Below are 15910 nucleotides of genomic sequence, written 5' to 3'. Positions count from 1 at the left end.
GAAAATCAAACAGCAAGTATTGAAAGCAGAAACATAATTGGCCTGTTTGGAAAAAGTTTACTAGGATAACAGTGACTAGATTCAACATGCAACTGCCATCATGATGAATGTTTACAACATTTTTTTGAGAGCCAATTATACTGTTTTTTGTGCAGGGACTGGAGATCAGCCAGATCAGTTGTTTGCACAAAGCCGCTTTGGGTCTGCCTTTTCAAACAAAAGCTGCAGAAAATGTTATAGCAAGGTTGAAGCTTTATTCCACTCTGGTAAGAGAAGCTTTCTTTTTCTTTGCTATAGTGAGAGTTTGATAAGAAATCCTTTTAAACCATAATGCGATCAGGGCGAAGATAAGCTGTTCTGTGTAACAAGTCATAAAATGCTCTCTTTTCTTTTGAACTGTTTTTTCATGATGCTTTTTGCCTGTACGTTATAGTGAAATAAAACTGAAACACTAAGTCATACTGTACATGTTAAATTTGTACTGGAGGTAGGGGAGTCTTAATGTACTCTTCTGGAGAATGAAATGTGGTGTTATTTTATGTTTTATACTCTAGATCTCCTGGTCAGGACAAAAGGAAAAAAGTCAGTATTCTGACACCATGGCTGAGAGTGAATCCATGTGTTTAAGTTTTCCCCTGACCAGTGATGTTATTAATGCCCAGCAGCTCACCACCATAAAGCTTCAAGAACCCGACCAAATTTGCCCTCTGGGTTTACTTGCAGACATTTCAGACCACTCTAGCTTCCTTTCATTTTAAAAAGTGGAAAAGCTGGGGATAGTAATTCTGGGTGAGTTTGTCTGCATGCAGCTCTCAATAATGTAACTTTACGTATATATACAAAATACAAGATTTTGTTTTTCACAACAATTTCTTCGATCTGTAATATGCTTCAATATTTCCACAAAAATCTTTCCTTGTTATAAACTCTAACTGAATTCATATCTGTCTAAAATGACAGGAAATAGTTGAGAGTATAAATACACGCCTATGTATATGTACACATAAATATGTACAAATATTTGACATGTGCACAATTAATTTTAGATAATGGCAGATTTATACATTACAGTAATGTAATCCCTACAGAAGCTTGTCATTTTAAGTTTGCATTATATAACTCTTCATTTTCCTGGTAAACATTTGTTCAGAAAGTGATGATGTAAATATCAAAAAGACTTTATAACCAATCACCTGCCTTGAATACTAAATCTATGTTTTGAGGTGAACTTGTCTGTAGTTTTCAGTAGCTGAATTACATGTGTGATTTTATATATATATATATAATCCATGAGATTTTAATATAAATCTTTTTAGAAATTTATCCCAGAGTAGTATTCCCAGCTTCAAAGGTATAAGCAGCTGGCAATGTCACTCTAATAAGTCACTAATAAATATTCATGTCCATTTGATCATTTTAATAAGCATTTATTGACTCTCTACCTTGCTAGATATTTCAATGAGAAGAAATATGCAGCTTATAAAAGAAATGTAATATATAATATCTGCATAGATTTAAAGATGATTCAACACATGTACTTGAAAATAATTTGTATTGAGGTTGCAGCTAAGGAAAAATAGGTAAAAGTATCTTACACACAGAGTCAGGAACAGTCAGGTACAACAATAAATGCAATGAGAATTAATTTTTCAGATTAAAAAATAATTCCACCGTTTAATGCATGAGCCTGAAAAACTGTTGCAATGCCATTTTTCCCTTTTACCCTCTTTTAAATTATGCATACATTTAATACAACCCATTTTAAGTACTTGAGCTGTGTACGTCGTACTGAAAGAAATATAAAGACAGCCCTGTCCCTGAAAGAGAGTCTGGTCTGAAGGTGAGCTCAGCCAAAAAAAAAAAAAAAAAAGAAATTATATCACCATGAGTCCTTATAGTTAAAATAATAATAATGATAACAATAATTCAGTTAACATTCTGTGGTTTCTTCCCTCTTAAAGACTGTATGTTGCCCTTAGGTGCCTGCAACAGGCAACAACAACAGCAGTAAGTCCCAATTCATTTAGTTTCCTCCTTTCCCAATTTTGAAATAAATTTCAGATGGACAAGAGTTTCCTTCTAGGGCAAGAATCATGTTTAATGGCATATATATATATATATATTTTTTTTCTTTTCATTATCACCTTTACCTTTAGAAAGTTTACTTTGTCATCACACACACACACACACACGCACATGCACACACACACGCACACACACACTATTTCATGAGGAGGAAAGAAAGCAAGTAGAGCACATGTGCCCCCTGATGAGTATGGCACAGCAGGATCCCCCAAATATTTTTACCTTCAAGCGTTTGCTTTTGCTATTTAGGCCAAGAACATGGTTTTTCTATTGTCTGGTATCCAGGTTTTATCTGTCCTTTATGGCTTAGAGTAGAGGCCACTTTGTATCATGATGTCTTCCCAGCATGCCTCATGCCCAGTCCAGGTAAAATTATCTCTTCCCCCTTTAAACATTCTTATCACTTTGTCATTATGTGGAGAAAAGGCTGAAGTTTATGAACAGCATGCAAATGCCTTGTTTCATAATCACAAAGACAATGAGACACTTTGTCACACATTCCCTCCTTCCAGACAATGTTTTCAAAGTCTGCTTTTTAAAATGTTACTTGTTAGAAAATTAATTTTTTAACTGCTTTTCAAATTTCCTTTGCCTTCTTTGCCCACCTGCTTTTCTAACAGCTGGTAATCTTGCCTTCTGTTTCACTGAGAAAGTAGAAATCATCTGACGGGGTCCCCCCATGTTCTTTTGCCTCCAAATCTAAAAAGCTTACTTCAGTCTACACCCATCTCTCTCTTTCCACCTTTCATAGTGGGAGGAAACACCCAAACTTATATCAGGATTCAAACACTCCTCTACTTCTGACTTCTCAGGTATTCACCTCAGTCTGCCAAATCTTTTCTCCTAATCATCAGTTTTATTTTCTCCATAAAATCCTTCCCACTGGAAGTCTACGTTAACCATACATACCTAACAATCCGTGGCTGGGATGACACATTCCCCTGTTGGTGCCATCCATATTCTGCTATTGTCCACACACTTCTCAAAGAGTTTTTTGTTTTTTGTTTTCTAGACACCATTTCCATGACCCTGTCTACCTCCACTTCTCTCCAATCTTACTCTACCTTCATGACTCTTCCAAACCTTCTCAAGTAGCTATTTGACTTTCTTGTTGATAAATCCACTGGACACTTTTCAGTTCTCATCTTCCTTTCCCACCAGTATATAAAGGTTGACTATTCAGTCCTTTTGAAACACTTTAACCTTTACTTCCCAGATACCACATTCTCATGAATTTATTTGGTTTGTTTGATTTTCCTACTTTTTGGTAGTTTTTTTCCTATTCTTTCTCTTTTACTGGACCATTTGTTTAAGAGTTCTACAAAACTCACGTAAAAGAATGAAATTAGAACAGTCCCTAACACCATACACAAAAATAAACTCAAAATGGATTAAAGACCTAAATGTAAGGCTAGACACTATAAGAGGAAAACATAGGCAGAATACTGTATGACATAAATCAGAGCAAGATCCTTTTTGACCCACCTCCTAGAGAAATGGAAATAAAAATAAACACATGGGACCTAATGAAACTTAAAAGCTTTTGCATAGCAAAGGAAAACATAAACAAGACGAAAATACCACCCTCAGAATGGGAGAAAATATTTGCAAATGAAGCAACTGACAAAGGATTAATCTCCAAAATATACATGTAGCTTATGCAGCTCAATATCAAAATATCCAAAAATGGGCAGAAGACCTAAATAGACATTTCTCCAAAGAAGATATACAGATTGCCAACAAACACATGAAAGGATGCTCAACATCACTAATCATTAGAGAAATGCAAATCAAAACTACAATGAGGTATCACCTAACACTTGTCAGAATGGCCATCATCAAAAAATCTAGAAACGATAAATGCTGGAGTGGGTGTGGAGAAAAGGGAACCCTCTTGCACTGTTGGTGGGAATGTAAATTGGTACAGCCACTATGGAGAACAGTATGGAGGTTCCTTAAAAGACTAAAAATAGAACTACCATATGACCCAGCAATACCCTGAGAAAACCATAATTTCTCAGCAGTACCCTGAGAAAACCATAATTCAAAGAGTCATGTACCACAATGTTCATTGCAGCACTATTTACAATAGCCAGGATGTGGAAGCAACCTAAGTGTCCATCGACAAATGAATGGATAAAGAAGATGTGGCATATACATACAATGGAATATTACTCAGCCATAAAAAGAAACAAAATTAAGTTATTTGTAGTGAGGTAGGTGGACCTAGAGTCTGTCATACAGAGTGAAGTTAAGTCAGAAAGAGAAAAAAAAATACCATATGCTAACACATATATATGGAATCTAAAAAAAAAAAAAGGTTCTGAAGAACCTAGGGGCAGGACAGGAATAAATACACAGATGTAGAGAATAGACTTGAGGACCCGGGGACGGGGAAGGGTAAGGGTAAGCTGGGACGAAGTGAGAGAGTGGCATGGACACATATACACTACCAAATGTAAAATAGATAGCTAGTGGGAAGCAGCCCCATAGCACAGGGAGATCAGCTCAGTGCTTTGTGACCACCTAGAGGGGTGTGACAGGGAAGGTGGGAGGGAGACTCAAGAGGGAGGGGATATGGGGATATGTGTATACATATAGCTGATTCACTTTGTTATACAGCAGAAACTAACACAACATTGTAAAGCAATTATACTCCAATAAAGATGTTAAAAAAAAAAGAATGGCACTTCTAAATTTTAAAAACTTATGTATATCTATTATGACAACAAAAGGGGTATAATTTGTGCCATGGAGAACCTTAGTGGTGCAAGACTCTAAAAACAGAATACACCCACCACCCCCATGTTAGCTGATTTTTCTTTTCAATGTGACTTGCAGGAATAAACTATGGTCCAACATTAAAAAAAAAAAGGAGCTCCACAAAACTCAGTATGGGTCTAATAATCCTCTCCCTATTTTCTCTCTCTCTCCCTCCTTCCCTTTCTCTCTGATCTTCATTACTAACATTTAAACACATTTTTAAATATCAGCAATCTTACAGCAAAGTGTACCAATAGCTAGGTTCATCCTCTGATAAAGTAGGGATATACTTGACAAGCATATTAGATTTTGGATCAGCTAATAAAATACCCTCTACCCTAAACAATATTTGATGAGATTCTACCAGGTTTCTATTTTGATTTTTTCTGTTTTACTACTGAACGTCACTGTCTTGTTTCATATATTCACTATTTCTTTAGCTATACAAATAAATGGAAATGGAGAAAGAGGAAATCATGTGAAGGGCATAGAATAAACAGATTTTTGTTATACTAAGATATTCTTACCTTTTGACAAAATAAGTAATAAACATTATGAGTCAACATATGACAAATGGTGCAAATGTTTATGTAGTTATCTTTATTTTGATGTCTGTGAGATTCAAACAAAGATTCACAGTAGAGAGTTTTTAATCAAATTGGAAAGAAATGTCTGAGAAAACGGTTTAAATATGGAAGTTATACTAATTAAACTGTTTTGGGTTACAATAAATAGGGAGAAAAATAAATTGCTTCACCCATTATTCTGGAGAATATATTTCAAAATAGAGTTCACTTAAAAGCAAATATCACTTGCTTTTTTATATTAGTAATTATATAGTGGACCCCTTCAGATAGTATTTGAACATTTATCCAGGATAAAAAAATTAGAGAGAAATAAGACTAGAGATAATGCAGAAATGTTGAGAAATTATTGGAGAGGAGGATAATGACTTGTATTAGGTATCAAGTGTAATACATGTGTATGTATGACAATGTATCAGTGAAAAAAGGTTAATGTGCCTGGTGTGTGGGTGTGTCTGTGTGTGTGTATAAAATATACTTTGGTGTATAGTTTGATATCTGTCCATCATAGACATGCTTCATTTTGCTTTGCTTTGACTTTTCTAGGTGTACTATTTCTGGTGTTAATTCAAATATGATAATTCTAACTTGCCCTGTCTCTTTAAAATCCAGATTATATTCTGGGAATTATAAAGAGGTTTTTTTCTATATTTCTTTCAAATGTGCTTAGCCCCATATAACAGATTCTTAGCAGACAAATTTGTTATTATGTGCGATCCACTGGTAGATAAATTTATAAGTTTGTTAGCACTTTTTATAGAGTCAGGTGAGTACTGTTCAGGAAGACACAACATAACTGATTTCTGTTCAGTTGAGCTAAGCTGGGTCATGGAGACTGAGAGAGATATTCTAATGTCTGGGAAGCAGCGGCATAGCACAGGGAGATCAGCTCGGTGCTTTGTGACCACCTAGAGGCGTGGGATAGGGAGGGTGGGAGGGAGGGAGATGCAAGAGGGAAGAGATATGGGAACATATGTATAACTGATTCACTTTGTTATAAAGCAGAAACTCACCATTGTAAAGCAATTATACTCTAATAAAGATGTTAAAAAAAAAACATTCCTTATGCCCATCAATAGGTGAATGAATAAACAAATTGTTAAAAAAAAAAAAGGGAGGAGATTGCTGTTTTACACCACCAAGCTTCGGGTGGGCTAAAAAAAAAAAAGAAAAGAAATATCTCTGATGCCAGGGAACATGGGCTGATTTTTTAAGAACACTTATAAGCTAACAAAAGGTCTCTAGGTGTGCATAAGTAGGCTTGGCTTAAAAAAATTTAAAGCAGATATACTCATTGATAACTCCCTCATTTCATTCATCTCTAATACCACCTCCTCAGAAAGATTGCTGTGGCTCCCCACTCCTATGGTCACTCTGTATAAACTTACCACACTTTCTCTTCATATAATTTATAATTACCTGATATTTTATTATTTACTTGTTTCTTTTTGTCTCTTAGACTAAGGGAGACTACATTTAACACTGTGTGGGAGGTGTGTGGCATCATCAGGAAAAATGTTGTGATTACTCTAGGTTGATAACCATGGCTACGCTTTTTTGGGGATCGTCTGTTATGTAATTATCCTGACATGTAAAAAACATCCATAACATTATTTAGTTAACACTAATACTTTATGGCCAACCCTAACGCATGCACATACACACACAAACACACATACACACACACACAGAGTATATTAAGGAAGCCAATGACATTTACTTAGAAAAGTAAAAAAAAAAAAAGAATTTGTTTTTTGTTTTCTTCTCATTAATTCACATATCTTTTTGTGAGAAAATACTCTAATTCATAACAAGAATAAATAAACAATCCCTACAACTAACTTATGGAAATTGTTTCATTCATTACTTTTAATTCTTTAGGCAAGGCTAATTGTTAGGGCTACAAGATCCTGTGTTTGTCAACCTTTGTTTTAATTCTTCCACCACTGTCTGTGAATTTAGGCAAGGAGTATAAACTCCCTCATCATTGTAATGAACATAACAGAATTTCCATCTCTACAAAATGATTAAGATTAAATAAGAAAAAAAAATATAAAACAATTACAAGAATGCCTGGCACACATTACTACAAACAGGTTAGCCACTAGTCTTTTGAGGTATTTTGATACTTCAGATATCCCCGAACAATTGTCTTTACATAATAATGCTCAGAAGGCAACCATACTTTCTTCTATTTCTAATATTTTTGTTAGGTTACCATTGCAGTAATTGTTTTATTACCCCAATTTTAATAACCATCATTCCCACTTTCAATCTGTCCCTAAACATTAGTATGTTCTTTTCCTCTGTCACATATGACTGACACCATGCCTTATAATCAAATGTTAAGTCCTACAATTTCTTGTTCTCAAGTCTCTCACACCTGATTCATCTTTTCCATTTCCATTAACATACCCTTGATTAGAAATAAATTTGGAAAATATTTTCAAAGAGGTTTTTGAAGAGAAGCAAGGGAGGCTTTTATATTTATAAAAGATCATTTGCCTTAGGGAGTTTTGTATTAGATAATGGAAAATGCAAACTACAACCTAAGTAACCTGAAATAGAACAAGAATCATTGGTGTCAGATCCTCCATCAGAAATTGGACAGTGACACTCTGAAATCTATAGAAGTGACATGAAGTGGTATCAGTAGTGTGTGGACTATCATTTTCACAATATACAATGTTTGAAGTCCCCCAGGGTAAATACAACATTAGGAAAGAACCAGGTCTGGTTTTTTTAAAGATATTTTTTCCTTAAAATACCTAAATTGTGCTGGCATAAAATAATTTTGGACTCATTAGTTTGTTGTTTGGGGATGAGAAAAACTTTAAAATATTTGACTCATTAGGATGAAATTTGTATTTGTAAATATTTAGTGTAATATTCAAATTTTATAAATACAACTTTTATTTTCAAATGTAACTGTAGTACAATCCAAATATAACCCCAAAGCTCCATGGAACACTGTTTGAAAATCCCTACAGCTCTGGTATGCAAAGCAGAATGTGTTTTTCAATGACCAAGTAGATAAAGAAGCAGCCAAAACAGCAACTAGAAGTCAGGCTGCAAGTAGCATTCAGTGAGGGCTGAAGCTGGTGATCCTGCTGATATTCACTTTGGACACTGAAGTAAAGACTGCAAAGGGTTCCATGCTTTAGTCAACAAGTCTTAGAAGTAGAGATGGGAAGATACTAGTTTTTATACTAGACTCCATCTTTCACTCTTATTGATTTTGTAATCTTGATAAAATTACTTGAACTCATTGATCCTCAGTTAATTCAATAGACACATATGAAGAATTACTCTCTCATAGGTTACAACAAGGATGGTGTACAAAGTTTTGGAGTACACATAGATTTTTAATAGCTGTTAAAAATGTTGGTAGAATCTTGAATGGAACTATATGGAAAGTCAGAGAAATCATTTGCAGATATTTGGAAATACAAATATTGCAGCTGCAAGGGAATTACGACTTTTCTTTCAAGTTGACATTTAAACCTTAAATTTTGTTGACTACTAAGTATATCAGATCATCTCTTCTTCGACCTAGTTTAACCTGAAAAACCACATGTAAATGTATGGATGAGGGCTCGAGGTGAACAAGAAAAGTTGGTCCAAAATGAATTCTACCTAAAAAAGGTAAAGATAGATGGTTGCATGTAGGTTTTAAAATCTCATGTCCTATTTATCTTTCAATAATACATTTTAAAAATCCTAAATTTAACCTGGTCATGAGCTAAATTATATAGTTAATTGGTTGGAGCAGAAAAAACATATACCAAACATAGGATTTTACACTATGTTTAACTTTTAATTTATTTTATGATTGCTGATTACTTTTTAAGATTTGAAGTAAAATGTACCAATTATTTAATTATACAAATACATATATAATAAACAGATTGCTGATAGATGGAGTCTCATATTAGATATAGTTTTGATAAAATATTACTGATTTTATACTCTAAAAAGTAAATGACTGTGTGAAGAATATTACTTCCTTTATTGCTCTATTACATTTGCCACTAAAAAAAAAATCAGAATGTTTTAGTATCAGGATCTTGATGCTTAGTTCTTTTACTGTACCAAGCTAAAAGAAACTGGACTTTCCAGCATCCTTTTGTGAATGAGCAATGATGAAACTGAGGCACCTTCAGAAATCTTTTTCTGTTATGCTCCCTGACTTGCTCTCTGTAGATGCACAGTTGAAAACAAGTACTTGAGGAACAGATAGCCTTAGTTCAAATCCTAGTTTCATCACCCACCAGTTGTAAGAACCTGAGTACTTAACCTAAACCCTTTACAACTGCATTTCCTCATCTCTAACGTGGAGATAATAGCATCTATTTTATAGAATTAAATGAGATAATCTAGATAAAGAATTCAATCGTGAATTATATATAATACATATGTTTCCTATTTCTGTAACCTAATATAAAGTAATTTGACACAGAGATTTTATACTATATTAGATTTAAATACTCTCTGTGAGTGAAAAGGTTCACCTTTTGTGATATTTTAGAACACGTATGGGGATCATGTATTTCACTTCCACCAATATAAATATAAATGGAACAGAATTTCCTATTATTGGACAACTAAAAATATGACTGCTAAGGATATGGACGCTTCCCTTCCTGAATGTGTCTGTGTGGGGGTTCTGCACATATGCAAGTGTGTGTGTGTGTGTGTGTGTGTGTGTGTGTGTGTAAGGAGACTGAGAGAACCAAATTTTTCTATAATTTAATGAAAAGAATACTTCAGTTGGCCAAATACAGGCTCTATGATGTTAGAAACTCTTCATTTTGAAGGGATGGAAAGTGAAAAGCAGAAAATTATTTTAATATCGAAACATTGTAACTGTACTGATGTAGCATTGTAATGATGCTGTGTATAGTAGTCCCTACCTGTCCAGTAAGTAGATGAATCAAATCATGGCTATAAGTGTGTAGTACATGTCAATTTATGCTTCACATCATTCCACGAGGAAATCGAGAAAGGGAGCATCAAACCTTCCCATTAGAGGGATAAGGTGGCCCCTCCTTAGGAAGCAACCCTCTTCTTTCCTAGAAGTACATAGAACAAAGCTATAAGAGTAGTATCCCAAACGTGTGATTTCCGTTCTTTCCCAATACCTCCGGCCCCTGTCAGCTGACATTAACAAGGCATGGACCCATTAAATATGTGCAATTCTTTGCATATCAATTATATCTCAATAAAGCTGTTCAAAAAAATGAGGCACGGACACTGGAACAGGACAATTCTGTAAGAAGGCAGAGAAACATATTTAGATGTGATTTTTCTTTATACCTGACAACTGTAGGCATGCCTCCATATAGCACTGAAGGGAAGTATTCATTAGGAGCAGAGGCTTGATCCCAGAACCATTTCTGCCGCAGGTTAGCTGTAGAACCTTGGGCAGGTTGCCTAACATTCCTAAGCCTTTGTTTCTTTAACTGTGTAAGGTCAATGATACTTGTTAATTCTACATATGATTTTTATACTTTATATGTGAACATTACTTGAGATGATATGCATATTTAGTGTAGTGTCTGGCACCTTACAAATGATCAATAAATAATAATTATTAGAATTTTATTATGATGATATGTTTCCTCTTCTACTGTTCTCATTGTCTAATAATAAGGAAGCAGGCTTTGAGTCAAAGGGTGAAGGAATGGCAGCATAAGATTCTCCATTTTCTTCAGATGAAAACACACACTGATGCTCAAAGGACATTGCTGAAATAGAAAATACCCAGAAAATCATTGGCAATGATGGACCACACATTCAGAGTAGTGAAGAGGCAGATGCCATAACATATTGCCTATTTAGATGAGCATTAAATAGGTGGTATCCCTCTAATATTGAGAATATAGTTTCAAAGTGAAAAGTCCTCATTAGATTTTAAGCATGTGTATTGTGTTTATATAGCTTGCTTCTATTATGAAAAGAGGAAAGGGTTTACAATGAAATAGGGTATATAGTTATTGATATAGGTATAGATTTTTATTATTACTATCATTAATTTTATTAGCACTCTACTTAAATTATGCAGAGACAGAGAATCATTTGTAAGGTCCCCCTATAATCAGAAGTAAACTTTGTTAAACAAATGCAAGTTTAATACACTTCCATTGACCTTACAAAACCCCAAGGTATTGGTGAAGTTATATGCATGCAGTACTTTCAGATTCTCATCGGAAAACGATCATCATATAATTTTCTTTGGTGTTTGGTGCAAGACACTACAGATCTTGGAGCTGAAGGGTAAGAGAATGGACTCAGTGCTAACTAGAACTTGCCATTGTCAGGATCCAAATCACCAAATACAGATGTAGTATGTATAACAGTTTTGAAAATACCAGGCCACCGCATATCTCATTCTTCTTAAATTACGATGAAATCAGCTTGGTGTAATGTTCAGGCCAAGAGGTCTGGAGCCACTGCTTTGCTGCCTGAGCTTGAATTCAGGGTCTATCACTCAACAGTTGTGTGGCTTTGAATAAGTTACGTTATCTCTGTGTGCCTCAGATTTATCATCTGTGCAATGGATATAATAAGATGTGTTCCACAGAGTTATAAGAATTAAAAGATTTAATAAATATGGTCTCTAGAATAGTGCCTGGCACAAGAGACTATACTCTATACAACTGTTTGCAATGATAATGATGGTGTTCAAACCTAGCCAGTCTCACTCATGCATCAGTGGATTTCAGTGCGTTAGGAACTGAACAGATATCACTTAGAACACTCAGCAATTTCTTAGTTATGACTGTAAAATTAATTTGGTAAGTCAGTCAGAGTAAAGGCAAGCTTGAAAGCTAATTGTTAAATCTAATAACAACAACAAAACACTATAGCCCAAAACTCTCTTTATATATCAAAAGAAAGGTACTAAATTTTACTCGAAGATAAAGACAGAACACTGTATACAACATAAGAGAAGTTCTAACCATCCAGAGAAAGCACAGTACACTTGCAGTAATTGCTGGAAAAATAGGTGGGTAGAATTTAAAGAGAAGGGTTAAACCTCTTAACAGCCATAAGAAGCACTATTATTATTCCCCTTTTACACATGAAGTAATATAGGATTAACGATGCTAACATGTAGATGAAATGGTCTGGAACCTAGGTTTTTCTGACCTAAACCCAGTGTTCCTAATACTTATTTCCTTCTATTATGTTTTATTATGTTATATCAGTTAACCAATAAGTCTAAACTGTGAAGAGAAATCTCACTTTAATTTTTATTTCTTGCATGCTATCACAAATACTCAGGGCAATTTTTCTGATTTGCTAATCTATACTAATAATTTTGATTTCTATATAATTATAGTGAAAGTGGAAGATTATATATTCAGAAAATATAGGCCCCCTTAATTCACCTTTGCTCTGCATCTTCGACACTTTTCTAAATATCTAGCTTGTATGGTTTATGGACCTAAATGGACACATGTTTACAACAAACGTCCTCACTTTGACTTTCTCCTTACTGAGAATGTGAAGAGTCTTGCTAATAATTTTCAATGTATTTAGGAATAGATATTGTAACACATCAATATTTGTATTTCCCTAGTTTTTACTTTTAATCTCTTCTACTATGAAGCACTTCCAGAATTTTTGACCATGTATTTATAGGACAATATTTGTCCTATAAATACACAAACACCCATTTTTGCATGTATTTATATATATATGCACACACATGTGCATGCATGCATTCAGTAGGATAAGGTTTCATACAGTTGATAGTCAAATTCTTAGTTGTCCCATTATAGAAAATTTCATTCATGTTGATAGAATTAAAAACAAATTTGGTTACCATATGGTTTTTGAAACTTCCTAAAGACAATTTTTTAATTTAAATACAATATTTATAGACTGTATAATATTAACACTCTGGCTTAAATAATTTTATTTTAGGTTAAATGACAATAATAATAATATTGCTTTAAAGCTTTAAAAGTATTTTACTTTTAACATTATTTTATTTACTCCACTATGACTGCATAATGCAGTGAAACGCATAATATTTTGACACTAATAGGAAATATTTGTGTAGTCTTAAAATGTTCATCAACTTACCGAAATAGTAAAGTTATGAATAATTTACATTCAAGCAAACAGTATAGGCAAAGAGAGAGTTGCAAAAAAAACCTCATAAAATACAGCTGATTTTCTAATTTTTCTTGCATTTTTCTTGTAGCTTTCCTCAAAAAGGCCATTTATTTTGATGTTTGTGCAGATTACTTTCTGCCCATTTTCCATCTTTCTCTCAACACTGCACAACAAAATGTATAGGTGATAGCTCTCAGTGTTTGACATTGGTGGGATAGATTAGCAGGAGTGGTGACTTTGACAAATCAGATATATTAAGGCTTTGCTGGCAGGATCCACTGCTGAAAAGCTGGTTTATCATAGTAACCAAGATACTTCTTACTTTTGTCCAAAAAAAAAGAAAAGCAACATTTTTCAGAATAGTGTATTGAAATGGAACCTAATTGTCTGTACATCAAAATTTTAAATTATTTTGCAATAAATATCCTTCTTGAGTTTTGTAACATTAGACAAATATTGATCTGTATCATTTTATAAAGAGAAAATACAGATTTTGTGTTTCATTTCAAAATGGGAGTTACCATAGGCATAGAAATTTATTTTAAAATACTACTTCCTAGACACAGAAGATGCTTGTTGGCCAGAAAATTTAGGCCATTGCACTCTTATGACCAGAGCTATTGGTATGTTTGTGTTTTTATATGCTACAGCAATTTTTAAGATTGCCAAGAGTTGAAAAATGATATTTTTCCAGATGCATGACTCTTTCAGAGATATTGATGTTTTTTTAACAGTTCTTTGGGTAAATTTTGAAAAGAAATTGGTTTCTTTTAAATTCCATTTTTAGGAGTTAAGGCAGCTACCCAGGGCTTCTCACAGTTCCAAGGTTTTGAACATTAGCTATATATCTTCTGGTAGAATTTTGTACTTCAGTTAACTGTGTTTAAGCCAGCATGAGAGTAGCAGAAAAGAGGGATAAGGATCGTGGAAAGCAGATTTGAGAAGAGTGTTTAAGTGGTAGAATGTTTACTATAAATTCTATCTCCATTTATCATAGTTCTGAGTCCTTGATTGCCGTCATTCTGTCATTTTGTGTCATTCTATCTCTGACAGAAACCCCAATTCTAAGCCTTCATTCAAGAAAAATCATATTTTGTACCAAACCATTAGTAACCTTAGTTTCTTTCCCTGCACTAATCTTGTCCATACACTGAATTATTTGAGAGTGACTCTTGTGAATGATTTACAGATTGACTCATGACTTCTGCACATGCTCCATATTTACATATTTCCTTAAAACTATGCCAAATATATTTGACATTATGGGATGTTGTATGGGACATGTATGGCATTTAAATTTTTTCTCCTTAATTTTAGATTTGAACCTAAGTTCTTTTTAAAAGTATAAGGCATCTTGGCAAATTGTGAAATATGGTTTTTGGAATAAAATCTTTCTAAAAGGCTATTCATAATAAAATTACTATATGCAGAAGATAAGTTTTGAGAACCAAAGTAATAAGCCTCAGTTGAATTCAAAATTTAAGGATTAATGATAGATTTGATAAATGTATTAAGGGCCCAATTTCTGGACATCAAAATGTCATAGTCACTATATCAGCAAGGGTTAGAGTGATACTCTAAACATTGATGTGTCCTAAACTCTTTTTACTATAATTGAGCATCTGGTCATTAACATTATTACATAAAAATACTTTCTTTTATTTCTGCTGTGTAGAGACACTTTAAATAAAAGAAGGACAAAAAAGACCCAAGTTTAAGATATGTTTTATGCAAAGGAGCTGTTCAGATTCTGACCCAAATTACATTTCGTTTGCTTCACTTGCTATGAAAAAAAAAAAAATTGAAGTGTCTACCAGTTTGAAGGGATATTCAGAGCTTTAACTAACTCTGAGTTGGCTGTGATTCAGATTTTACTGGAAACATTTACTAAGTAAAGATTTATCCATGGCTTTCCTGACTAAATTGTTCAAGTGGTAGGCCATGTGGGGTTGCATCCTATTCCTAAACTAGAGTTGTTACAAACAATAGGTGATTTGAATGCAAGCTGTTATACACCTCAAAATACAATGTGGTTTGTAGGGAACTGTGGATTTTTCTATGGTTTATTTCTCAGAGAGAAAGACGTAATGTTTGGAATTCACCTAGAGAGTGATTTCATATTACAAGCTGCTAAGACTTGGCCCAGACAATTCTGTGGGACTATAAATTTTGCTCAGATTTAGAGAATGTATTAGTAGACTTACTATCTATGAATTAACTTAAAACAGTAAACTCTGCAAAAGGTGTTTTTTATAAAGGCTACATGAATAATCCAGAGTTTCACAACCAAACTTAAAACAGTTAACTTTTTAAAAAAATTCATGGCTTTATTGGCAATTCCTTCACTAAAG

At 33.9% G+C, this 15910-nt stretch overlaps 1 protein-coding gene across 1 annotated transcript in view; it reads left to right on the top strand.

The window, feature by feature from the left end:
• MGAT4C (MGAT4 family member C) overlaps positions 1-15910 on the top strand; it is a 613336-nt gene that overhangs the window by 270174 nt on the left and 327252 nt on the right. Inside the window, exon 4 of the mRNA XM_067698739.1 lies at positions 156-266. The gene's annotated coding sequence lies outside the window, so the exon portion shown is untranslated. The remainder of the gene's footprint in view (positions 1-155; positions 267-15910) is intronic.

The sequence above is a fragment of the Pseudorca crassidens genome, chromosome 11 (assembly GCF_039906515.1).
Source record: "Pseudorca crassidens isolate mPseCra1 chromosome 11, mPseCra1.hap1, whole genome shotgun sequence".
Lineage (NCBI taxonomy): Eukaryota > Metazoa > Chordata > Mammalia > Artiodactyla > Delphinidae > Pseudorca > Pseudorca crassidens.
This window is presented reverse-complemented; position numbering and strand designations above follow the sequence as displayed.